Below are 25,504 nucleotides of genomic sequence, written 5' to 3' on the forward strand. Positions count from 1 at the left end.
AGCAAAAGGTTTCTGGATGTGCAATGACCAAAAATTAATTCAAAATCAAACACATAATGAATCCAAGGTGTTTTTGGCAGTGCTTGCCAACGTTGCATTGTGCAACTTCACTGCGGCCTTGATTCTGAACATACAACAGGCACACTTTGCACTGCACATGTCCTCACGCCATTCAATGTGAAAAAATGCTGCCAAAAACACCACTGTTCAGACTCAAAACTATAATTTTAAGAATGGCAGCATTTTTACTGTACACGCAAAAGCACTAAATGAATTTTGACTTGGGATTAGGACAGAATTTCCAACAGTTTCTGAAATGGTCCTAAACATACTTCTGCCATTTTGTACTCGTATTTATGCAAAGTGGCATTCTCAGCGCTGACGATTATAAAATCAAAATATCAATCAACTCTGAAAAATGTTGAAGATGCTCTACATCCTACAGTGTCAAATATTCCAGTAAGATTTAATTCTTTATATAAAAATAAACAAGCACATCCATCTCATTAGCGTGCAAATTTGCTTTTGTCTTTAATAAATGGCAAAATTATATGTATAACAAATAATTGTTCTAAAATAAATTTATTTATGATTTATTTTCAGTAAATGTCTGATTCGTATACCTATTTTATATACCTATGCGCCAGGGGTTGTGTAAAAACAGGTGAAAAGGGGTTGCGAGTGGGAAAAGTTTAAGAAGCCCTGGTGTAGTAGATAGATTGCTTGGCCTGGGGTTAGGAAGACATCTTCCTGAGTTCAAATTTGGCCTCAGACACTTACTAGTTAGGTGACCCTGGGCAAGTCACTTAATTTTCATTTGCCTCAGTTTCCTCATCTGTATAACAAGCTGGAGAAGGAAATGGCAAACCACTCCAGTATCTTTGCCCGAGAAAACCCCAAATGGGGTCACAAAGAGTCAGATGTGACTCAGTAACAACGAAGGGTCCTGGGCACACAGTTCCTTCCTCTTTAACAGAGCAATTTCTCAGTGATCTCTCTCTATCCAGAACATTCAGTTAGCGTGTTTACTTGTCATCAACTTAACAACCATTATATTTATATAGCTCCTTAAGGTTTATAGCAACAACTACTATAATAACATAGCTAGTATTTTATATAGTACTCTGTGGTTTGCAAAATGATCTACATGTGTTAACTTATTTATAAAAGAGTTTCTATGCATTATTTCATTCGATTGACAGTCATCCCTCAGGAACTGGAATTATAATAATTAGTACTTGCATCTTATAGTTATAGAATGCTTTATAATTTTCAAAGAGCATTATTGCATTGAGCCATAACATTTTGGAGTATTTGCTGTTATCACTACTGGAGTCCCTGTGGACCCCATTATTTTCCATTTGGAAAATAACTTTAGAATAGATTGATATTTTATATATGGGAGTCCATCTCTGAATTCTCACATATTATGGACTCAAAATATTGTATAATATGATTTTGCAACACATCTAAGGTACTTCTAAGGAGTTACCTGATATCAAAAGGTGTATCTTACAAGTAAAATTGAGCCTGTGGGTAACTTGACCCAGAAACACCATTTATTTTTCCCAAAGTCCCCAGGAAAGGAAGTTAAGGGTATCTTATGCTGCATGTCCAGTCTTAAAGGGTGGGAGACCTTGGTGTAGGCTAGTATGAGGTTTGTAGCCTATGAAACAGGAGATTTTTCAGACTGCTGGTAGATCATAAGAAACCTATCTCTTCAGTTCAACTGAGAGAGAAGTCACTAGGTACAAAGTTCCATGTCAGATGCTACAACGGGTATGAAGTTTTTAAAATATCATGCCTATCTTTAAGGGACTTATACTCTTACACTTCTTCCTCTGCTTGTCCTCCCTCTGTCTCCATGGATTGAATAGATCATGTTAAGATGAAGGTTCTTCTACCATCATCCCCAAAGTGATTGGCTCTTCATGGCTCCAGAGGGCAGAACCAGCAGCAATATAGGTGGAAGTTGAAGAGAGGTAAATTTCACATTAATGTAAAGGAAAACTACCTAAATAATAGAGCTTCCCAACAGTCAGATGAGAGGTCCTGAAGTAGACAGCAGGCACGTAAAGGTGCCCTCTGGGAAGAGGAGCTAACATTGTGACTGTATCCCTACAGTGAAAGAACAAATAGGTGAACACTTGACAAGCCACCTCTGACAGGTCGCCAACTCTGGTCTAGTTTTTCGTTATGAAAAGTCATGAATTGCCCAGAAATCAATTGAACACTAAGATGAGGAATTCTGTGATAGAATATGACCTCTGAACATAAGCTTAGGCTACTAGTAGAATACATCAGTAATACTTTAAAAATTGTTGAATTACATTATTGGAGATTTCTTTGTAGCTTTTTTATAGGTTAATATTTCTGTGGAGATGAAACCTCACATTAGCCCCAATGAAAAGCAAGATAACTCTAAAGAGATTAAAAAATCATTTTTCATAGCAACAGTATGTTCTTGTGGCCAGTTTTGAGAGACTACGAAATAACTGGTTAGATGACATTTTCATAAATTGGTATCCATGCAGTTATGGAGTTATGGAAAATTTTCAGTTAAGAAGAAATGCCCAGCACCAATGATCACAGAAGCACATAATTCAGAGGTGGAAGGGATCTCAGTGGCCACCTAGTCAAACCTATACCCCAAAATAACTCCCACATTAAGATGAATCCATTTCCCGCTGCAACATGAGTACCCAGTGTATAGGTCCTGAGGTCTCATCCACAACGCCATAGGTAAAAGTCTAACAAAGCAGATTACCAAGGCATATCATCATCAACAACAGAAAAAACAAATATTTATTAAACAGATAATAAGGGTAAGGAGTTTTCTGAGTATCAAGGGCATAAAGGGATATGACAAAGTTATTTCTCTTCAGGGGTTCACATAACTTGACTCTCTAATTGAGAAAAATTGAGAACCAATTGAGAAATTAGAGCATATATGATATACTGATAAAATACATACAGATTCAATAATAATACAAGGGAGTACGGAGTAAGTGCCAAATTGGGGGAGGAGGTGCAGGGTGGATTAGAAATAATGTTATAGCACTTCACAGAAGAGAATTCTTTGGGGATTGGTAAACTTAGAAAAAGCTTTTTAGAGAAGGTAGGACCTACACAAATACTCAAAGGATTAGGAGGACTTAAACTATTGAGGGGAAGAGCAGTGGATGAAGATGAAAATGTGTACAGGGCTTTAAGAAAGATGCTTTAAGTAGGTGAGCTGGAGCAGAGAGTTCATGTACAGGAATGGTAGGAAGTAAGACTAGAGAGACAGGAAGAGGCAAGATTGTACAGGGCCTTTAAAGTTAGAAGGAAAAGGTTGGGCTTTATTCCATAGGCATCTGGGAGTATAGAAGGGTTTTGAGCAAGCCTCTGCTGTTTGCAAAATGTTATTTTCAGAAGATTAATGTGACAACAGTATTTAGGAGGGAATGGAAAGGAGAGAAAGGGGGAGCAGGAAAACCAATTAGGAGATTACTGAAATAGTCCGTGCTAAATAGCAACAGTCCAACTACTCTACTTAGCAGCTAAATTATATTGGGCAAGTTATAAAATCATTCCAGGTCCCAGTTTACCTTTCTTTCAATTGCAAATAATAACACATGTCTTGCCTACCGCAACAGAAGATCAAGCTGTTATAAAGATCAAGTCAAAAGTGTTTATCTATGTGTAGATACACATATACACACATACATACATATACATTTACACATATATGTAATATATTAATATGATTTAATACCTGAATTTTCTAATCATAATGCAAGCATGGATCCATTAATTGTCAGCATTAAGATCTTTCCTCTTGATATTTTCTTCCAAATAGTTCATCTCACTTTATTTCCAGGCTCTTAAATGGTTGTTTCTAATTGTGTGGGATGTAATTTCTTAGTCAAGTGGTCCTTTCTGTTCTCATCATCTTGGCTGCATTCCTCCCCCAATATTTTTCATATGATAATTGGCCTCCAATATATCTGTCAACCCAACCTTTCCAAGAGTTCCTCATATGTAACTTGGTCCCCAGAGATTTTGCACAAAGCTGTTACCATTATGTGCTAGATGGTAGCCTTGCCCCAGCCAAAGGAATTTTCACCCTACAACAGTGTGGGGAGTCAAGAATCTGAGTGATGGATAGAAGGGGGGGGCAGGGCCAAGATGGCGGTTGGAAAGCAGGGACTAGCGTGAGCTCCTCGCGGAGTCCCTCGAAAAACCTATAAAAAATGGCTCTGAACCAATTCTAGAACTGCAGAACCCACAAAACAGCAGAGGAAAGCAGGGCTCCAGCCCAGGACAGCCTGGATGGTCTCTGGGTGAGGTCTATCCCACATGGAGCTAGGAGCTGGGAGCTGGGAGCTGGGAGCAGAGCAGAGCCCAGCATGAGCCGCACGGACCAACCAGAACAGGAGACAGGTGGAGCAGGCCCTAGAGTCCTGAATCAGTGAGCTGCAGCAGTTACCAGACTTCTCAACCCACAAACACCAAAGACAGCAGAGAAGGTTAGTGGGAAAAGCTGCGGGAGTGGAAGGAGTTCACGGTTTGGCCACCACTCCCGGGGCAGCAGAGGTGGGGCAGCTACAGCTCCAGTTGCTTCCGGCCCCAGGCCCACCTGGTGGGAGGAATTAAGTGGTGGATCAGAGCAGGAGTGCACAGCCTGCTGAAGATCTAAGCCCGGTCTGGTTTGGGGGTTCTTGGGGAAGGAGGAGTGCTGGCGTGGCAGAGCTGGCACATCCCCCCAAACGTGGAACATAGAACTCTTCAGTCTACAAGACATCATACCCCACTGAAAAACTCAAGGGTCAAGTTAGTTGCTTGGAAATATGGCCAGGCAGTGAAAATGCACCCAGATTCAGTCTCAGACTTCGGATTCTTTCTTTGGTGACAAAGAAGACCAAAACATACGGACAGAAGAAGTTAATAAATTCAAAGAGCCTACAACAGAAGCCTCCAAGAAAAACATGAACTGGTCCCAGGCCATGGAAGAGCTCAAAAAGGATTTGGAAAAGCAAGTTAGAGAAGTAGAGGAAAAATTGGGAAGAGAAATGAGAAGGATGCGAGAAAACCATGAAAACAAGTCAATTACTTGCTAAAGGACACCCAAAAAAATACTGAAAAATACACTGAAGAAAACAACACCTTAAAAAATAGACTAACTCAAAAGGCAAAAGAGCTCAAAAAAGCCAGTGAGGAGAAGAATGCCTTGAAAGGCAGAATTAGCCAAATGGAAAAGGAGGTCCAACGGACCGCTGAAGAAAATACTACCTTAAAAATGAGATTGGAGCAAGTGGAAGACAGTGACTTGATGAGAAATCAAGATATTATAAATTTCCATTCCAAAGGAATGGAAAAATGGAAGACAATGTGAAATATCTTCTTGGAAAAACCACTGACCTGGAAAATAGATCCAGGAGACATAATTTAAAAATTATTGGACTACCTGAAAGCCATGATCAAAAAAAGAGCCTAGATGTCATTTTTCAAGAAATTATCAAGGAGAACTGCCCTGATATTCTAGAGCCACAGGGCAAAATAGAAATTGAAAGAATCCATCGATCGCCTCCTCAAATAGATCCCAAAAAGAAATCTCCTAGGAATATTGTCGCCAAATTCCGGAGCTCCCAGATCAAAGGGAAAACATTGCAAGCAGCCAGAAAGAAACAATTTGAGTATTGTGGAAACACAATCAGAATAACCTAAGATCTGGCAGCTTCTACATTAAGAGATCAAAGGGCTTGGAATACGATATTCCAGAGGTCAATGGAGCTAGGATTAAAACCTAGAATCACCTACCCAGCAAAACTGATTATCATGCTTCAAAGCAAATATGGATTTTCAATAAAATAGAGGACTTTCAAGTTTCTCAGTGAAAAGACCAGAGCTGAATAGAAAATTTGACTTTCAAACACAAGAATCAATAGAAGCATGAAAAGATAATCAAGAAAAAGAACAAGAAAAAGAAATTGCAAGGGACTTCCCAAAGTTAAACTGTTTTGTTTACATTCCTACATGGAAAGATGACGTTTATGATTCATGAGACCTCAGTATTAGGGTATATGTATATATATATATAAGTGAATGTGTATGTATGTATATATCTATGTGTGTGTGTGTTTATATATATATATATATATATATATATATATATATATATATATATATATACAGAGAGAGAGAGAGAGAGAGAGAGCGGACATAGGGTGAGTTGAAGATGAAGGGAAGATATCTAAAAGAAATAAAATCAAATTAAGGAATGAGAGAGGAATATATTGAGAGAGGGAGATAGGGAGAGATAGACTGGGGTGGATTATCTCGCATAAAGGGGGCAAGAGGAAGCAGTTCTGTGGGAGGAGGGGAGTGGGCAGGTGAGGGGGGAATGAGTGAATCTTGCTCTCATCAGATTTGGCCTGAGGAGGGAATACCATACATAGTCAATTGGGTATCTTACCCCACAGGAAAGAAGAGGGAAGAAGATAAAAAAGGGGAGGGATGATGGAGGGGAGGGCAGATGGGGGTGGAGGTAATCAAAAACAAACACTTTGGAAAGGGGACAGGGTCAAGGGAGAAAATTCAATAAAGGGGGATGGGTTGGGAAGGAGCAAAATATAGTTAGTCTTTCACAACATGAGTATTGTGGAAATGTTATACATAATGATACACATGTGGCCTATGTTGAATTGCTTGACTTCTTAGGGAGAGTGGGTGGGAAGGGAAGAGGGGAGGCAATTTGGAACTCAAAGTTTTTAAAAACAGATGTTCAAAAACAAAAAAAAAAGTTTTTGCATGCAACTAGAAAATAAGATACACAGGCAATGGGGCGTAGAAATTTATCTTGCCCTACAAGAAAGGAAGGGAAAAGGGGATGGGAGGGGAGTGGGGTGACAGAAGGGAGGGCTGACTGGGGAACAGGGCAACCAGAATATACGCCATCTTGGAGTGGGGGAGAGGGTAGAAATGGGGAGAAAATTTGTAATTCAAACTCTTGTGAAAATCAATGCTGAAAACTAAAGATGTTAAATAAATAAATTTATTTAAAAAAACAGCACCATTGGGGGAAAATATAATTGGGAAATATTTAACAAAATAAATAGAAATATAAGACAATTAAAAAAAAGAGTCTGAGTGATGGAAGACTGAGGGAACCTCTGCTGATAATGGATGCCAGATGCAGCCCTGGGTGAGAAGGAACCAGCACATGCTCAGTGAGTGCAGAAGCAGTTGGGTGGGGACTCTGCTGGCTATGGGCAGTTATAGGAGGGCAGAGTTCTTGCTTCAGTTCTAGGCCAGAGGGGAAAACAAAAGGAGCATCTAAGGTCAGAGACATTCCCCATAACCCAGGTCTAGAGGTGATTACAATAACAAGCTACTATAATTTTTTTAAATAAAGAAAGAACAGGTAAAGGAGAAAGAACCCAGCCATAGAAAGTTAACATGGGAATAGACAGGACTGAGGTTTATCTTCAGATGAGGTTATGGAAGCAAAATAAAAAAGCCTCTCCTACTCCAAAGAGTAACATTAAATGATTACTCGCCCAAAAAGAATTCATAGAAAAGCTTTAAAAAGACTTTTAAAATCATTTTTTTTAATTTTTGAGAGAGTTTGAGGAAATTTTTTTAAAAAATAACAATCCAAGAAAAACAAGGTTACCAAAAAAAGTGAACCAACTAGAAAAGGAGATTCAGACTCTTAAGGAAGAAAACGACTCCTTGAAAATTAGAATTGGGCAAGGGGAAGCCAATGAAGTTATAAGAGACTAAGAAATAACAATACAAAGTATAAAGAATGATAAAATAGAAATTGAAATATCTGGAGAACAGATCAAAAAGAGAAAACATAACAATCAAACTACCTGAAAGCTATGAACAAAAAAAAAGAATATTGGTACAATAATACAAGAAATAAAGAAAACATTCTTAAGTGTTAGAATATGGGGGGATAACACAAGTAGAAAAAAAAATCCACCAATCACCACCTGAAAGAGATTCTACAAGCAAAACCTACAGGAATATCATAGTTAGATTCAGAGAACTCCAGCTCAAGGAGAAAATATTATCAGCAACAAGAAAAAAAAAACAATTCAAATATGTCAGAGCCGCAATTAGAATCACACAAGACCTAGTAGCAGCTACACTACAAGAATGCAGGTCTTGGAACACTATATATCAAGGAGCAAAAGAACTGGCATTGCAACCAAAAAATATCATAACCTGCAAAGTTAAGCAGAATCCTGAACAAAAAAAAAATGAATATTCAATGAATTGCCAGACTTTCAGGAATTTGTTGCAAAAGACCTGAAATCAATAGAAAATTTGATATTCAATGTCCAAGAGAAATATAAGATAAACATCTAAAACTTCTAACAAAGGACTCAATAAGGACAGACTGTTTATATTTTATGCAAGGAAATGTAAATCATATGTCTAAGATTTTTATTAGTAATTGGGTAGTTCAAAAGAAAGACTGGAATAAAGCTCAGTATAATATACTAAAAAGTAAACTGTCTAGGAAAAGAGAGAAAGAGCAATTATCTCATACAAATGAGGTGCAGGAGGAAGAACTGATACACAGGAATTAGAATGGGGGAGGAGGGCTGGTAGTTCTATAACCCTACTCTCAGTGGAAATGGGTTAAAAAGGGAACAATGCATATATATATTTAGAAGGGCATACAAGTCTTCCAAATTCAGTAAAAAATAAAAGGCTAAGGGGAAGGGGATGGGGAGAGGATAAAGGAGGAATTTTAGAGAGGGAGGAGAGGGTAAGGGAGGGATCTTTGGTGGGGGTGTAGGTTAAGGAATAGTTGGACAAGGTAGTGGGGAGAAGTAAAGTAGAGAAGTCAGTGGGAAACAAAATATACACAGAAGCATAAAATAGAGATCAGAAGTAGAATTTATTAGGGAAAAAAGCAGGAGTAGTAATCATGATCTCAAAGTTAAAGCTAAAATAGATTTAATCAAAAGAGAAAAATCAGGGAAACTACACTATTTTTCAGCCATATTGATCAACACTGTTTTAGATTGTTTAAAATAACTAGACAGTACAAGGTTGGAATATTGCTGTGGCATAGGAAATGATGAGTTGCACTTAGAAAAATATGGAACAACTTGAACCTATGAAGGAAGATATTATCTCCTTTCAGAGAAACAAACAAGTATAGTACTGTCTTATATAGTTGCATATGAATATATATGTCTATATATGAGTATGATTATAGATATCTAAATATGTGGGTATGTAAGGGTACATATATGTATGTATACATAAATATGTGTTTGTGTGTATAGGTATGAGTGTATGTATACATGCATACACACACACGCACACATATAAAATTAATTGTAGCCTTCTTGGGGGAGTGGAGAGGAAAAGGGAAAAAAGAACAAAGTAAAAAGTACACAGCAGAGGACAAAAGAAAATTTACAAGGAAGCAAAGAAAAGATAGACAGTTCAGAAAACAATGTGTAGTGTTCATTATGTAGACTTTCTTGAAATGGAAATTTATTGCTGTATATTTTGAATCTTCTTTATGTTCTGCTGTGCACATGCCAATGCTTTTTTTTCTTATTTTCTATTTTAGTATTTAAGGTTAAAATAAATTAATTTAAAAAATAACTTGCCTAAGATCACGAGGTGGAGCGGAATTTGAACCCAGGTATTACTGACTCCAGAACCAGTGCTCTTCACACTGTTTATCCAAGTTACATAGCAAGTGCATTGTGAAATATGCAGATTCAATTCAATTTGACAAGCTGTAGAGGTCTTTTAAAGCTACAATGAAAAGGTTGAGTTTTATTCTATAGGTAACTGGGAGCTATTGAAGGTTTTTGAGTAAGGTCCTGTTGTGTGCAAAGTGTTGTTTTTGGAATATTAATCTTACAATAGAGGAAATGGAATGGAGAAAAAATGCAAACAAAAAAAACCAGTTAAGAGACCTGTTCAACCAGCACCTACTACATTCAAGGAACAGCGCTAGGTGTTAGGCATCCAAAGACAAAAAATTGGATAATATCTACCTTTACTTGGCCTTATTGAAATATATATATATATATATATATATATGTATGTATATATGTATGTGTATGTATATGCATGTAGGTATGTGTGTGTGTGTATGTGTATATATATTCACATCCTGCCATATATATATATATATATATATATATATATATATATATATATATATATATATATATATATATATATATGGCAGGATGTGAATTGAAACATGAATTTCCGTTTGATGAACTATAGTAAACAATATTTACCAAAACAAATTTCCATGAACCCCTGCCCTGGAATGATGTGCTAATAGTGATAGAAGTGAAGGATAAAGAAATTAATTCATTCATTCAGGTATCCTCACTGTCACAGCCTATGTTTCAGAGCAGGGGAATGTTTGTTCAAGAAGTTACAACAACAAGGAAATGCTAAATGTGTTAGGTTTTAGTGAAACAACCAAAAGAACTTTAAAGCATATATGTTTCAGGGTGATTTAGATTTTAAAAAAAATAGGTAGGTGAGTACAGTGGTGTAAGCCCTACTTACAAAGAGGCTGAGGCTCACGGATAACTTGAGCTTGGGAGCTTTGAGCTACAATAGGGTAAATGGTGCCCGTGCTAAAGTCAGCTCCAAGATCCCATGAGATGAGGTGAAAAGTGACCCAGATCAAAAAGGCCAAAGCTTCTGTGCTGATCAGTACTAGGATTGGGTCTTTAAATGGCTTCTTCATTTGCAGCCTGGGTGAAATAAGGAAATTCAGTCCCCCTTCCCAAGAAAAGACTAATAATTTTAATAATTTTGAGTTATGATCAGAGGGAAGGATTTAAATGAGTATTATAGAGGATGTTGAGGTTCAGATGGGTTACCCTCTTTGGTGGAAGGGATCCCTACAAATAGATAAGGTAGATTAGATATCTTCTGAGCTCCCTTCTAATTCTGAGATTCTATGAAGGAAGTTCAGCTAGTACCTTAGGGAAGTGTCAGCTCTTGGACCAATTTAAAATTTGGTGAAGCCTATGGGCTTTTCTCAGAAAAAAATGTTTTTATTATATAAAATAAAACATGTCATATTACAAATGAAGCCAAGGTTTAGGGAAAATAAAGATGTAATTTTTTCCTATCTGAGTTCATGGACCCCTTGAAGAGATATGAAGAGATAACAAATATCTCCTTTCAAATACTGGCACCTCCTCTGTGGAGCACATGGCAAACTCTCTACCCTTCTCCCCTCCATATCAGACCTATTGCCTGACACTCCTGATGAAGCATTCCTTCCCCTGTCCCTCACCTTAGCAACTGATTGACTCCAAGTGAAGCATGGAGGAGCCTGAGAGAAGCTACCTATGCCAACTTTAAGAATCAGACCCAAGGAATTCACCAAAGAAGTTTTGCCTACAAGTGATTGAAAAGTTAAAAAAAAGGAGAATGATTGTACACAACACTACGGAGAAATGCCCAGAGAGAATGAATTTTGGGAGTAAGGACTGTGACCATGGTTAGACAAGGTTATCATGTGTGATCTATTAAGCTCAAAGACATGAAAGAAAAAATTCAAAACAGCAATTGCCAGTGTGACTCAGGGTCAGGCCATGCCCAAACCTCCTGCTTAAAGAGCAACGGGAACTGAACCACAAAGACAGAATTGACATTCATAGAATGGTTTAAAGTTAGCCAGACACTTCACATACATTATCCCATTTAAGCCTTGTAAAACCTAAATGAGATGGGAACTATCAGTATTATTATCGCCATTTTAGAGATGAGGAAATTGAAGCTCAGGAAGTAGTATGCCTATGGTCTCAAAACTAGCCAGTATCAAAGAATATGAACTTGTATCTTCTTGACTCCAAGTCCAACCTTCTATCAACTTAAAGGTTATCTGCTCAAACTCAGAAGGCCCAAAATAACGAACTACCAAAAACTTGGAGAGTGATTCCAAGGCACAGTGAAAAATAACAAGGTCCAAGTCCAGAAAGACAGGGAGCCAGAGAGCAAAGGCTTATAAAGCAGTAGGATAAAGTCTTTTTCCCTTTTGTAAGGAAGAGGATAAAGGGTGCCCTTTTTGTAGGGTAGAGGGAGTGAAAGATGGGGTTGAAATTGAGTAGAAGATGTAGACGTCCAATTTGCAAAACCTTTCTTTGCCCAACACCATGCTATAATTTCCTTAGACCGTTCCTAGTTTCTTTCCATGCCTAAGGTCTCTCTGCTCTCCTTGCAAAGCTCTTAATATTATAGACTTGACACCTTCCCAAATAAATTCTCATAGCTGAGCCTTTCATTTGCTCCTTATACAGAACTAGTTGGTCACCTCCATCAATAACTGCCAATCTACTTTGTCTACTCTGAATGGTTTGTTTGTTTGTTTTTACTTTCTGGAAGTTCCTCATATTTTGATAGAATTCTATGCTCCTTGAGAATAGGGGTCATTTTATTATTCTTTGTACTCATAGCTCTAGCTCCTAATACATGGATCAGTATATAATAGGAACTTAATAGATGCTTGGTGGTGAATTGTTTGGCTAGGATAACTCCCAATATCCTCAATCTATCATATTTAGACATCACAAGGATTGATATTCTCTCAGAACCATTAGAGAGCAATGTGGAATAATGTTCTGAAATGGCCTTTGGGGGCAGCTATGGCATTATACACATCTTTAAGCAAACAGTTCTTTCCACAAACTGGCTTACTGCCCTCTAGACTTTCAGTAAGAAAGCAATCTTGCATGATATTACTCCCAATTACCCTTGAGTTTTATTTTCTTGTATGCCAAAGTTCAGGATATCTTCCTTCAGCTTAGATTGACAGTTTATACTACCCAAAAGGAGAACCCATCATTCCCTCTTGGCAGAGTCTAGATTCAGACATGCGAAGAATTTAGCAGTAGACCCGAATGCCTCTTTATTTTCTCTCCCATAAGGCACAGGAGTGCTATGCAGATAAAGTCCAAGGAATGGTCCTGGGTATCTCAGCTCCCCATGGAATTACAGAAACCATATCTAATAATTAACCTGAGTTACATGATGATTTTTTCACATTATATTAGACTACCCCAGTGCATATGTTAGACAATGAGTTGAACAGAACATTGTAGAAATAGTTTTCCCCCAAAAGACTCAGAAAATCTCTAGTCTGTAGATCACTCTTGATGTTTTTGCCTTCAAATTTTGAACCAGACAGAGCTCCATACCTTCAGAACTTTATGAAAGCCAGACAGCAGGTTGCTCATGAAGACACCTACGGTGATTGAAGCTCTGAGAGAGGAATTTCACAGCTGTTTTGGGCAAGAGCTATCCAATAACCATGGAAACCAGCAGAAGGAAATAAAGCTCCTTTTATTTCTCATTTCTTCATCTATGCAATGAGCAGCTGGACTAGGTTGACCTCAAAGGTCCTTTCTGGCTTTAAATCTGGCCTCCTATGAATCTGTTCATTAGAAGATTAAACTAAATAAAACAAAAATTGCGCATGCTTATAATAGGCGAAAATCTTGCTAGTTGAGGTGGATTTAACCATGTAAAATGTAAAAAGCACTTGCAATAAGCTTTCATTTTCTAACTTATGGATAAAATATGATATAAGGACAGGTTGAGTTTGGGAGGGGGTGCTTAAAGAGTGTTTTCAAATCCCAAATGCATGTGACAACTACAACAAGTAAAAAAAAAAGAAACCCACAAATTTTTTTAAAGTTGCAAATAGAACTAAAAGGACAATGAGATATCAACTTGAAAATAGTCTCATATCATAAGACTAGATGTTGAAAATTAAATGCTATTGGAAAACTAGTTTTGACTTAAAAAAACAAACATTTTCTGATTTGATCTGCAAAATGATCTTTTAATTTCCTCTACAGATGTTTGAACTGTGGTGTTGAAAGGCCTTTAGAGAGTATGAATTTCAATTAGATTGTGAGCTTCTTGAGGGCAGGTACTGTCTTTTGCCTCTTTTTTAATCCCAGAACCTAGTACAGTATCTGACTCATAGTATGTATTTAATAATTATCTATTTGACTTACTATTTAGGTTGCATTGAAAAAAAAAAAAGTCCTGTCTTACAGAGTTTTTAAAAGGCCTCCATGGTTGGGGAGGGGAAGGAGTCCAGGTAGACTTTGAAAGAAAGGCTTGCTTTTAAACAGCCAACTTCATTGCAAACAAAAGATTCATGGAATTTGGAATTGGAAGACCTGAGTTTGAATTTCAGCCCTGCTTCTTATCACCAGTGTGACCTCAGGAAAACCATTTCACTTTCTTAGGCCTCAGTTTCATCATCTGTTAAGTGGGGAGCACAACTAGATGGTTTCTTCTGGACAAGAACATGAGTAAGATTAAACTGAATTCTATTTCATTATAATGATCAAGAATATTGGCCCTAGAAAACTGTTGAGGAAATGCATCTCCCTCTGGTCTTTGCAGAGGTGGAGGACTAGGAGAGTGGAATATTATACACATTATCTGGCTCAGTTAATATACAGCTTAGTTTTGCTGAATTATTTCATTTTGTTTTTCTTGCCTCTTTCTTTTGTATCTTCATCACAAAGAATGACTCCCTGAGTAGGAGAGGAGTATACAGTTATCCCTTCTGGGGATATAGTGCCCTGGTGATCTGGAAAATCTGTGTAAAATTTTTTGCCCCTCCCTTCATATCAAAAAAGACATCTGAATTTTTTTCTTTTTATGTTTATAATACCTTGTAGAATTTAGTTTGATGTTATACAATACTATACATAAATTTTATGTACTTCTGAGTTTCTAAATGTTTTCCGTGCCATCTGCTAGCCTTCACATATCATCTGAGGCTTCCTCAAAACTCCCCAAAATTTCCCACTTTCTTTCTTATCCCAACTCGATATATATCAAAACTGCAATGGGGAAAGTCATGATGTGGAAGGCATAACTGTAGTTGGAAAGGGAAAAACAAGAGCTGTCAATAATTTTTTAAAATAAAAGATGAGATAATCAGTCCCATCCCTTCCAGTTCTAAATACTACAATCTCATGATATCATTTTCATCAGAATATGTTTTTATTTTGTTGTTTCTGTTGTTGTTCAGTCATTTTTCAGTCATGTCCAACTCTTGATCATCCCATTTGGGGTTTTCTTGCCAAACATATTAGAGTAATTTGCCCTTTCCTTCTCATTTTATAGATAAAGAAACCAAGACAAACAAGGTTAAGTGACTTACCCAGGGTCACACAGCTAGTAAGTTTCTGAAGCCAGATTTGAACTCACAAAAATTAGTCTTTCTGACTCCAGGCCCAACACTCTATCCACTGTGCCACCTAGCTGCCCCAGAGAATTAAATTTTACAAGGGCAGAGATTGTATTTTATATAAACTTTGTATCTCTTACATAGACTAGCACAGTCCACTTCCTATAGTAGATACTTTATATCTGGTGAATGAATTAATTGATAAAGGAATACATACTATCTGACCTTACTGTCTATGATCACTCCACCAAAGGGCATCCAGAGCTCTAGTTGGACTGGGATGCTTATGATTCCTACAAAAGCGATTTCTGACCACCGTCGCTGTCTGAACAGAGGCAAGCTGCCAAACTCCCCAACTAAAAAAATCTCAAATTTGTACCAGACTGAATAATTGTCAAGAAATCCAGTGAGAAACTACAGTGACTTCTTGAAATCCTGAACTACACAAAAAGTCAGCCAACAGCCCACAGGCAATACAGTAGGGGACTGCCTGCAAAGCCAGGACCAATCTTATCAAACAATCCTTTAACCTCAGACCAAGACCAGAGAAGGGCCAAAAAAATGTTCAGGACTCTCCATAAAGAGCACCAAAATAGTAGGGGAGTCTCCCCAAGTAAAGCTTCAGAATGGTTATAAAATTATATCGGGGCCTTTGGAAACCCAGGGAGCATCCACAACCGATGCGAATGTAGCTTGGAGCAGAGCTTCACAAGGATCTGAGGTTCCTAGCACCCTGTCCTGAGATATCATAAAGGGCACTGAAGATCCAGCACTATGAACCTCAAAGATCCATGGGAGACTGACCCCAAGAGGAAAAGGTCCGCACAAGAGTTCAGATGACCCAGGTCAAAACCAAGCAAGGCTAATCACCCACCCAAAATTGCAACAGGGGACAAAGGTCAGCCCTGGTGCAAAGCCCCAGTTCAGGAATTAAAGGTAGAAAGATGAGTAAACTGAAGAAGATATCCACCAAAAGTTTAAATATGTATACATATGTGTATATATATGTATATATGATATGTATTATAAATCTAGACATTACCCCAAAAGAAAGAGATAATCCCAAATAATCGCAAAATTCTGAAAGGGAAAAAAGAATTTTCTACAAGAACCACATGAATACATAAAATAAATGAAGCATGAGATTAAAAACATATTAAATAAAAGCTGTGAGGAAAGAATTAGAGGGAGAATAAATATCTTTGAAGAGAAAGTGGTAAAACTTATCCAAGTAACAGATTTCCTAAAAATTAGAATAAAATAAACAGAAGTCAATGAATCCTTGAGATGGTAAGAAATATTACAACAAAATAAAAAAAAAAACTTGAATAGAAGATGATGTAAGAAATCCGAAATTAAAAAAACTAACTAGAAAACAGATCAAGGAGAGATGATTTAGGAATTCACTAGAGTTCCTGTAAACAATGATTTTTTAAGCCTAGATTTCAAGAAATCATAAATTAAAACTGCCCAGTTCAATTAGAGCAATAGAACAAGATGTAGAATTTATTATTCACCTCTTGAAAGAAACCCAAAAAGGAAAAGTCCCAGGAATGTCATAACTAAAATCCAGAGCTCTTACATAAAAGAAAAAATAATGCAAGCACCCAAAAAGCAGTGTTTTATGTACCAAGGGACTGTTAGCAAGATCACAACTGACCTGGAAAATTCTTCTAAAACTGGAAGAGATCCTGAAATATAATATCCCAAAGGGCAAATGATAAAGGTTTACAACCAAAAATAACTTGCCCTACAATGCTGAATGTAATCATACAGAAGGGAATGTGGACTCTCTGCCAAAAGTTTTGTAAATTAGCATCAAGCCCCCACTTCAGTGTATAAAAACATGAAAAAAACTATTTTCTATAAGTTGTTTTTCTTCTCTTATTCTCCAACTCTAAACTGCTAGACTCAGCCAAACATCAATATTACTGGCCATATATATTTATGAATAGTAACAATGCAAAAACACAGATAAATATGTAAGTGGGAATTGGTCAATGAGAACTCAGTCCTTGTGAATACACAACATTCTGTGCATGGATTCAGCAATACATGGACTCGGGACACATATATGTATTCTATAACCATTTCCTGTTCACTTATTGCATGGTGAAGAAAAAGCCATTTGGTCTCTGAGGCAGAAATGAGAGTATATACAAAAGACTTTGACAGGGAAACTTAATCTCTGTCTAATCAACTTTGTGGAGGAAAGATGAAAAGCTATAAGCATTCCCCCACCTTCAAAGCCACATGAGACCTATATTAGTTCTGTCCTTATTATATACACTCTTTCCTGTTCTTAGGTAAAGTATTAGAGACAGAGTGACCTCGTGGGATATGAAAGGTCAAAGGACCACAGCTCCATTAAGGGGAGTCCCAAGTTTGCCAGCAACTGAATCCAGTACAATAGCACAGCTCCTAGGAGTGACCTGCCTGACCCAATGCACCAGTGAATAGACCTGGCAGCCAACACACCATTGCCTATAAGTAAGAGTAACTTCAACCATCAGCTGTACTGCATTTGGAAGGTAACTTTGTGGCTTTCCCCATCTATAAAACTGGGATAATGATAGCACTTATAGCCCCAGATTTTTGTGAGGATCAAATGAGATAATATTTATACAGCTCTTAGCACAGGGCCTGGCATATAATGGTCACTTAATAAATTCTTGTCCTTTCCCGCTAGTTCTGTTCTTGCTATATATATTCAATAAATATACCTTTTGTAAAAAGATAATTGATGTTAATTAATTAAATAATACTGGGATGCTAATGACTGGATCAACAAATGATATAAAGCACTAACTGTAATTGTCAATTGCTACTGAGGCAAACAGACTGGAATGGGGCCTCAAGCCAATATCATTGGAAAGTCCCTTATAAGCTCCCAAGAGAACCCTCCAACCAAGAGCTTTCCTTGCTTTGGAGGACTCTACCTATAACTGGGAACTGAGAAAAGGATCTCCAGAATCTACAATGGGTTATAGACATTTACACAATGCATTGGCTTTGAGGAAAGTCACAACCAGCGTCACTTCCCACAAACAGCTGCAACCACTGCCTCTAAAACATTGAAAACAGGCCTACTATTCAGTACTCTCTGGAATGCCAGTTAAAGTCTCTCAGGAACTCTCTTCAGAATGTCTTCTTCACAGAAGTTTGTTTTGTCTTGTTTCTTTTCCAGAAAATAAATGTTAATTCAGCTCAGTTCTCATCAAGAATGAAATACAGTTCAATTCTCTCCCTCCAAAATGGCAAATAAACTCACTTCCCTTAAAGTGACTTCAGATTTTCTCAGAGATTACAGTTAACACTCCAAGTCCTGCACAGATTCATTTTTCCATGGCAGGTATCTGTAGTATTTTGGAGATTCTTTCTCCATAACAATTAACACTCCAGGTCTCCTCAGGAAAAACATTGTTATTTCCTTTTCAGTGCCTCGCACAAGTTTCCCCGGATACAGTTAACTGTCTCTTTCCAATATTCATTTCCCTTTTTGTTAAATATAGAACAGTCTCTGTGAGAGGGCCTAATGCGGTATGTATTGAAGAAAAATACTTATTTCTCTAGGCAGAAAAGCAAGGAAACTGTAGAGGTAGCAAATCACATATATTGTCATATACGGTTAGTTCACTTCTTGTTTATACTTAACTATTTTTCTCTGTGACAAAGAGGAGTTTATTCCAGGATGGGTTTGGGAGATTGGTTGCATTCTAGAAATGACTATGTATTCTATGGCATAAAATGTATAAAACTAATGTGTACTATTGCATAAAAAAGCATCAATAAAATATTTTTTTAAAAAATAAACACAGGCAAATCTCACTTTTCATAGCAGGGTACTCCAGGAAATTGCATCATTATTAAGTCATTTGTAAAAAAGCATGGTTTATTTCCCCAAAGGAAAAATGTGTTTTGATGAAAAATTCTATTACTGACCAAGGGCCATGCATCCAGATAACTGCAAGATAAGACCAACAGTATGTCATCAGGGCAAAGCCCCCAGAAGCATGAACTCAAACAGATCACTTATTCATACATTAGGAGGTCCCATCAATGATGCATATTGCCACCCAGCTATGCCTCCCCATCTCATGGGATCCTTGTCCATTTTCTCCCAAAAGTTTATCCACTCAGTGTTCTGAAGGCCTTCTTTACCTTTGACATCATGAAGATATCAGTAGAATACTCTAGTTCCCTACCTGTTGCCTCTTACTATCACCATATGGCCAGCCCATCTTGTCTACCTGTCATACAGTGTCTAAGTGATATCTTTTACTTTTTCAGAGTTCTTTGTTGATTATGAGAAGCAGCATACCTCTCCCATGCACTCTACACTGCCCTCTGGGTGATACTCATCTTTAGTTCTTCAGAGATAGTAGTATTCCTGCCACATCTTGTTTGTTTTCAACAAGATGTCTCCTAACCATATATTAAATTCATTCAGGATTTCTTAGATGGAGCAACATAAATAATCTTGTTCAATGACCTTCTGGTAATGAATATCAAACAAGGCATTAAAAGGGGAAATCAAGGTTTATCAAAGGCATTCACCATTTTATTGGAGGAGATCCAGAGCACAGGCCAGGTGAAAAAGGGATTCCCTGGGGATGATACTGTTTCTGTATGGCATTATGATGATTCAACAAGTCCCAGGATAATGTAGGGCCCCCTGGAAGAGCTTGATAATCACTCAATATTGTTTGGCTTGTCCATGCACACAGGTTAACTGAAAGAAAGAAGAATGTCTATTGCCTATGTCAGAGGAACAAAAATCTAGAGAGACCTGAGATCCCAGCTATTTGATAGATGAGTAATCTAAGACCCATAAAGTTTAAATGACTTGAACAAGATCACCCAGGTACTAAACATTAGAGGCGTAATTCAAACCTAGGTGCTCTGACTTTAATGCCAGTGTTTTGTATCAATGATTAGCACAGTACTTGGTATATAATAAGTCATAAATAAATATTAGTTGACTTACTATACCAAAGATAAAGTTCAATAATCATTTACAAATAGTAAAAATATGCTCAAAATCCTGAACATCCAAAGCATGGTTCTAGAATCAAATGCCCTGTGTTACCCATATGAGATTCTAAGTAAAGAAAAATTTGTTGTATTAATACAAATTAATTCATAGTCTAGCCACCCAACATTTCAGACTATGTGACCAAGCTCAGAGAAATGTATGAGTTAATGTAAGTCCGCAAAAATGCATTCTCTTTGATAAAACTGCTGAAATCCAAGCTGGGCCACCATCATTGATATAAACCTAGAATAAAAATTCAATTGTTCTTGAAAATAGTTATTTGTTAAATGGGTCAAATATAATCACCACTTAGCACTAAGCCCTAAGTCTCCAGCTCATTTTACAGATGAGGAAAGTGAGGCAAAAAGAGTTAAGTGACTTGCTCAGGATCACATAGCTAGAAAGTGTCTGAGGCCAGATTTGAAGTGAGGAAGATGAGGCTTTCTGACTGCAGGCCCAGCACTCTATCATACTTTACCACCTATGCCTTAAAATGACCACCAGCATCCAAGCCGGTCATCCAGAGCTGCAAGTTGCCATAAGAACAAGAGTTTCCTTACTCATATGTCTTGCTATTAGGTTTCCTAATAGTGTCTTCACCCTCCTCCATGAACAATGTGTGCATTGGTGGGAGAATGCGAACCATGTCTATGTGTAGACTATTATTTTTATTATTCCTGATTTTTTGCCTCCTATTAAATTAGTGGTATATTAGTCCTATTATTCCTTTTGTCTTCTCTTTTAAAGGTTAATGGTATCACAATCAACATGATTAAATATATTAATAACAAAAACATCCAAAGCTACCTGATTGACTCAGTGGAGAAGCCTTTGAGAAAATACAACATTCACTTATACTTTAAAAAATTCTACAAAGTATTTCAATAGAGGAACATTTTTAATATTGTAGAAAGCATCTATCTAAAACCAAAATCAAATATCATATGCAAGGGGGATATACTAGAAGCCTTCCCAATAAATACAGGAGTAAAACAAAGATGCCCACACTTCCCACTATTATTTGATTCATTTTAGAAATAATAGCAATAGCAATGAAACAGAGAAAGACATAAAATGGTTAAAGATAGGTGAAGAGGAAATAAAACTATACCCAATTGTTGATGATATGATCGCTTACTTAGAAAATCCTAATCAGCAATGACAAAATTGAGACAATTAATAGTTTTACCAAATAGCAGGCTACATAACAAATTCTCAAAAATCAGCAGCATTTCTATATGATGATAATAATCATATTAATAATAACAATAACAACAAAATCCCAAAGGGAATAACATGGACATCCCATTCCAAATAAGCACAAAATTCATAAGGCATATTTAGATCAATCTACTGAAGTACAGACTCAATTACAAACTGCTCCTTAAAGAAACAAGGAACAAATGAAATTGCTAGAAGAATATTCAGTCTAATGCCTGGGGCATATTAATATAATAAAAATAGAAAAAATATTAAAGTTGGTTTATAGTTTTAATGTTATACCTATCAAAAAGGGATACTTTATAGAATTTGATAGAGTAGTGATAAAATTCATGTCTGAAAAATAAAAGCTCTAGAATATCAAGGAAAATAATGAAAAGAGGTAGAGATAAAGGAGAAATAGAGCTTTCAGACTCCAAAATATGTTATAAGGTAGCAATCATTAAAACCATAAGATACTGGTTTAAAAATAGAGATGGAAAAGAAAGGAACAGACTAGACAAGGGAGAATCAGAAACAATGAAACTAAAAAAATTCAGTGTTTGACAAAGCAGAAAGAACTACCTATTTCCTTTAATGCTGAGAAACTAGGAAGCAATCATACAGAAATTAGGCTTAAATCAGTGCTTTACACCATATTCTATGATGCAGTCTAAGTTCATGACCTTAATATTAAAGATTATGTCATAAAAAATTACAAGAGAAACAGACCATATGTCTCTCATAACTACGGGTAGGATATATATTTAACCAAAGGACAGAATCAATTACAAAAATAAAATAGATAACTCTGATTGTGTGAAACTGAAAGTCTCTGCACAAACAAAATTAATGTGCCTAGGATAAAAAGGCAAGCAGTCAAATGGAGGTAACCCTAAAATTATTAGAATTATCTACGGTGCTTCAGAATAAATACTACAAGGAAATTTACTGAGAGAAAAAGAAGACATCAATTTATATATCATCTTAGATGTTTAAGGATTATTTGATCCCCCCAAATTTATCCCCTTCCAAGTTCTTCTAAATTCTAATGTGCCTCAGGTAGGACACTACCCTAATTTTCTCCAGGCTCTCATTCTTCCTGGTCTCGGATTGGCTCACTCATCCCAACACTGACAAGTCAACATAATTTTCTCATAGCAGCAGCCATGTTGCTATTATTCACTCAGAGCAATAGGGACAGCTGTGGTATAAGGAAGGTAGATTCCTACTGCTGTAGCTCCTGAGCCCCTAGTAGTAACAAAGGTCACAATGACACCATTAGCTCTTTTTTATTACTAGATTTTGTTTATGTCTTCTATTTCTTGCTTTTGGTAATGCTATTTCTCCCACTGAAAAGTACTTTTAGAGTTAAGAAGTGACCCAAAATTTCTTTTTTTTCACCTATACAACTGTAAAGCTGGAAAGGACCTTAGACATCATCTAGTCTGATTCCCTCATCTTACAAATGAGGAAAATGTAGTTCAAAGAAATTAAATTATTTGGCTCAAGTTTACATGCTCATACAATCATGGGTTGAGTGATGGAAGTGTTTCTAGAAATCATTTATTCCAATACTCTGATTTTTAAAATGAGAATCTAATACCCAGAGAGATTGCATAACTCGCCCAAGACTCAAACTCAGGTTCTGACTCCATTTTTTTCTGATATAACTTATTGATATCCTTTTCTACTTCTAATTATTCAAGCCATAATCAACATTTGAGCAAATAAAGAACATTGGGGTATAATCTGATACCATTAGTATTTGAACAATAAATGACATCTATCAGTTTGCTGGAAATCCATAAAAAACAATAACCAGCTTAGAGGGGACTTTTTAAAAGGAGCTTGCAAGCAATTCTCACATAATTCCTAAAAGAGACAATAAGACAATATCTGTGGAAATGGATAATGCCAGTTGTTACTTTTGTTCTGATGGATAGAATTGAATGGACAAATGCTAAGAGAAATGGGGGATGTATATTAACGAGGCAACACAAAAAGAAGAATACGTAGCAATATGCAAAGAGGCAAAACAGTTATAATTACCTATCTATAGTAAAGTAGTAAAGTAGAGGATTATTGGGGTTCCAAAACAGGTTGAGAGTGGATGTAGAAGAGAAATTAAATTCTTATTTGTTCAGAATAATACCTTAGATGGCACCTTTACTTACAGAGTTGAAAGCATTTTAAATATATGATCTCGTCATTGTAAACAAACATGGTAGGTCACTAGGTATAATTATCTCCATTATACAGGTATGGAGCCTGAGACAGAAAAATGTGAAAGACTTGATGCAACAGAACCAATAGATCTGAGTTTTCTTCACCTTGAAATCAAATTTTCAGAAATGCTTGTAAAAAGAAGAGGATGTAGCTTTAAGCAGTGACACAACAATAATAACTAGCAATTATACAGTGTTTTAAGGTTTCAAAAGCATTTTACAAATATTATCTCATTTTTTTACATTAACCCTGGGGGTCCATGCCATTTTTATTTCCGTTTTATGGATGGCGAAACCAAAGCAAAGCAAGGTTAAGTGACTGGCTAACATCACAAAGCTTCAAAAAGTCTGAGGCAGAAATTGAACTCAGAACTTCCTGATTCCAAGTCCAACATTTTATCTACAGGACCACCTAATGCGGATCAGTCAAGAAGAGACAAAAGGTCAAGAGGGAAAACACTTCGTCTACTGCTAGCCTCAGGTTGAGCAGAAAGTTGACAACCATTGACTGACGTATGTACATGAAATTAAAAACCTTTTCTTTGAGGTGGAGAATGGATTGTAGCAACGTTGAGTTTGTAACTGGAGAAAATGTGAAACAGAGAATTGAGTAAAGTCTATTCTTTTTAAGCTAGTATCAGGTTGTTCTGTCATTTGTCCTTCATTTTCAAAGGAAATCAATGACATCATGAGATGATGTTTTGACTCATGTTTGAATTGGATTTAAGTGAGGAAGAATCATCAAAGTCTAGTGGTAAGACAAAAGGCAGGATGACTGGCAATGGCCCAGGATGCAGTGGATGACCTTAACATTTCTTCAATGTCTGACCAAGCTCAACACACTCCACAGCACCTGCTTCAACCACCGTCATGGCCATTGGAACAAATTGTTCTCATCTGCCCGTTCTTCCAGGACAAGTTTTCACATACTTGGGGTAGACACCCCCCCAATCACCAATATGTTTGAAACCCCTCGGTTGTTCTCAATCAGGTTTAGCCTGTCTATTGAGATGATTTACTGGGTGTTGTCACTGAGTATGCTACAGCTTCTTGGAAACACAGGTGAAAGTTGAGTGCTAGGTAGACACCAAAAGTGGATGAGCAGCCCTGGAAAGGGCCCTCACACCGTAGGTGTTAGTCCTCCTTGAACATCCCATACAGTATTAGGTATATCATGTCTTGGGGGAGCCCAAGTGCCTAGATAGAACAATATAGTAAAAAGAAAAACAGTGAGTCACATAGGGATTAGGATCAGAGTTCTGTGGAAGGTAAGAACCAAGAAAGATCTGCATCTGAGTGAACTAGGGAGTTGTGGATAGCATTCTAGACTTGGAGTGTGGAAGACCTGAGTTCAAATCCTGGCTAAGACACTTACTAGTCATGTAATGCAGACAAATCACTCAATTTCTCTCAGCCTCAATTACCTCATTCATAAAAAGAGGATAACAATAGCATCTCCTTCACAAGGTTTTCTGATGATCATTTGAGACACTATACATAAAGTGCTTTATAAACAGTAAAGTAAAAGTTAGCTATTGTTGTTATAGAGCCCCAGAGCTAGAAAGAATCTCAGTTTCATTTAATCCAATCCCTGTCTGGTCAGGAACCTCTAAAATGATTCAGACAAGCCAGCAGCCAGTCTCCACTTGAATACTTCCTATAAAAGGGAATTCATTACCTCAAAAATCAGCCAAAACCAGGTTAGGGCCTAAAGAATCATTCATACTCCTGGGATGCTTAGGAGTCCTTTGAGCATCAAGGAAAGAGAAACTTGTCCCTGTTACTCCACCTAGGAGTGGGTGATGGTAGCTATCAGTGGAGAAG

Source organism: Trichosurus vulpecula, chromosome 5 (assembly GCF_011100635.1).
Source record: "Trichosurus vulpecula isolate mTriVul1 chromosome 5, mTriVul1.pri, whole genome shotgun sequence".
In the NCBI taxonomy this organism is placed as follows: Eukaryota; Metazoa; Chordata; class Mammalia; order Diprotodontia; family Phalangeridae; genus Trichosurus; species Trichosurus vulpecula.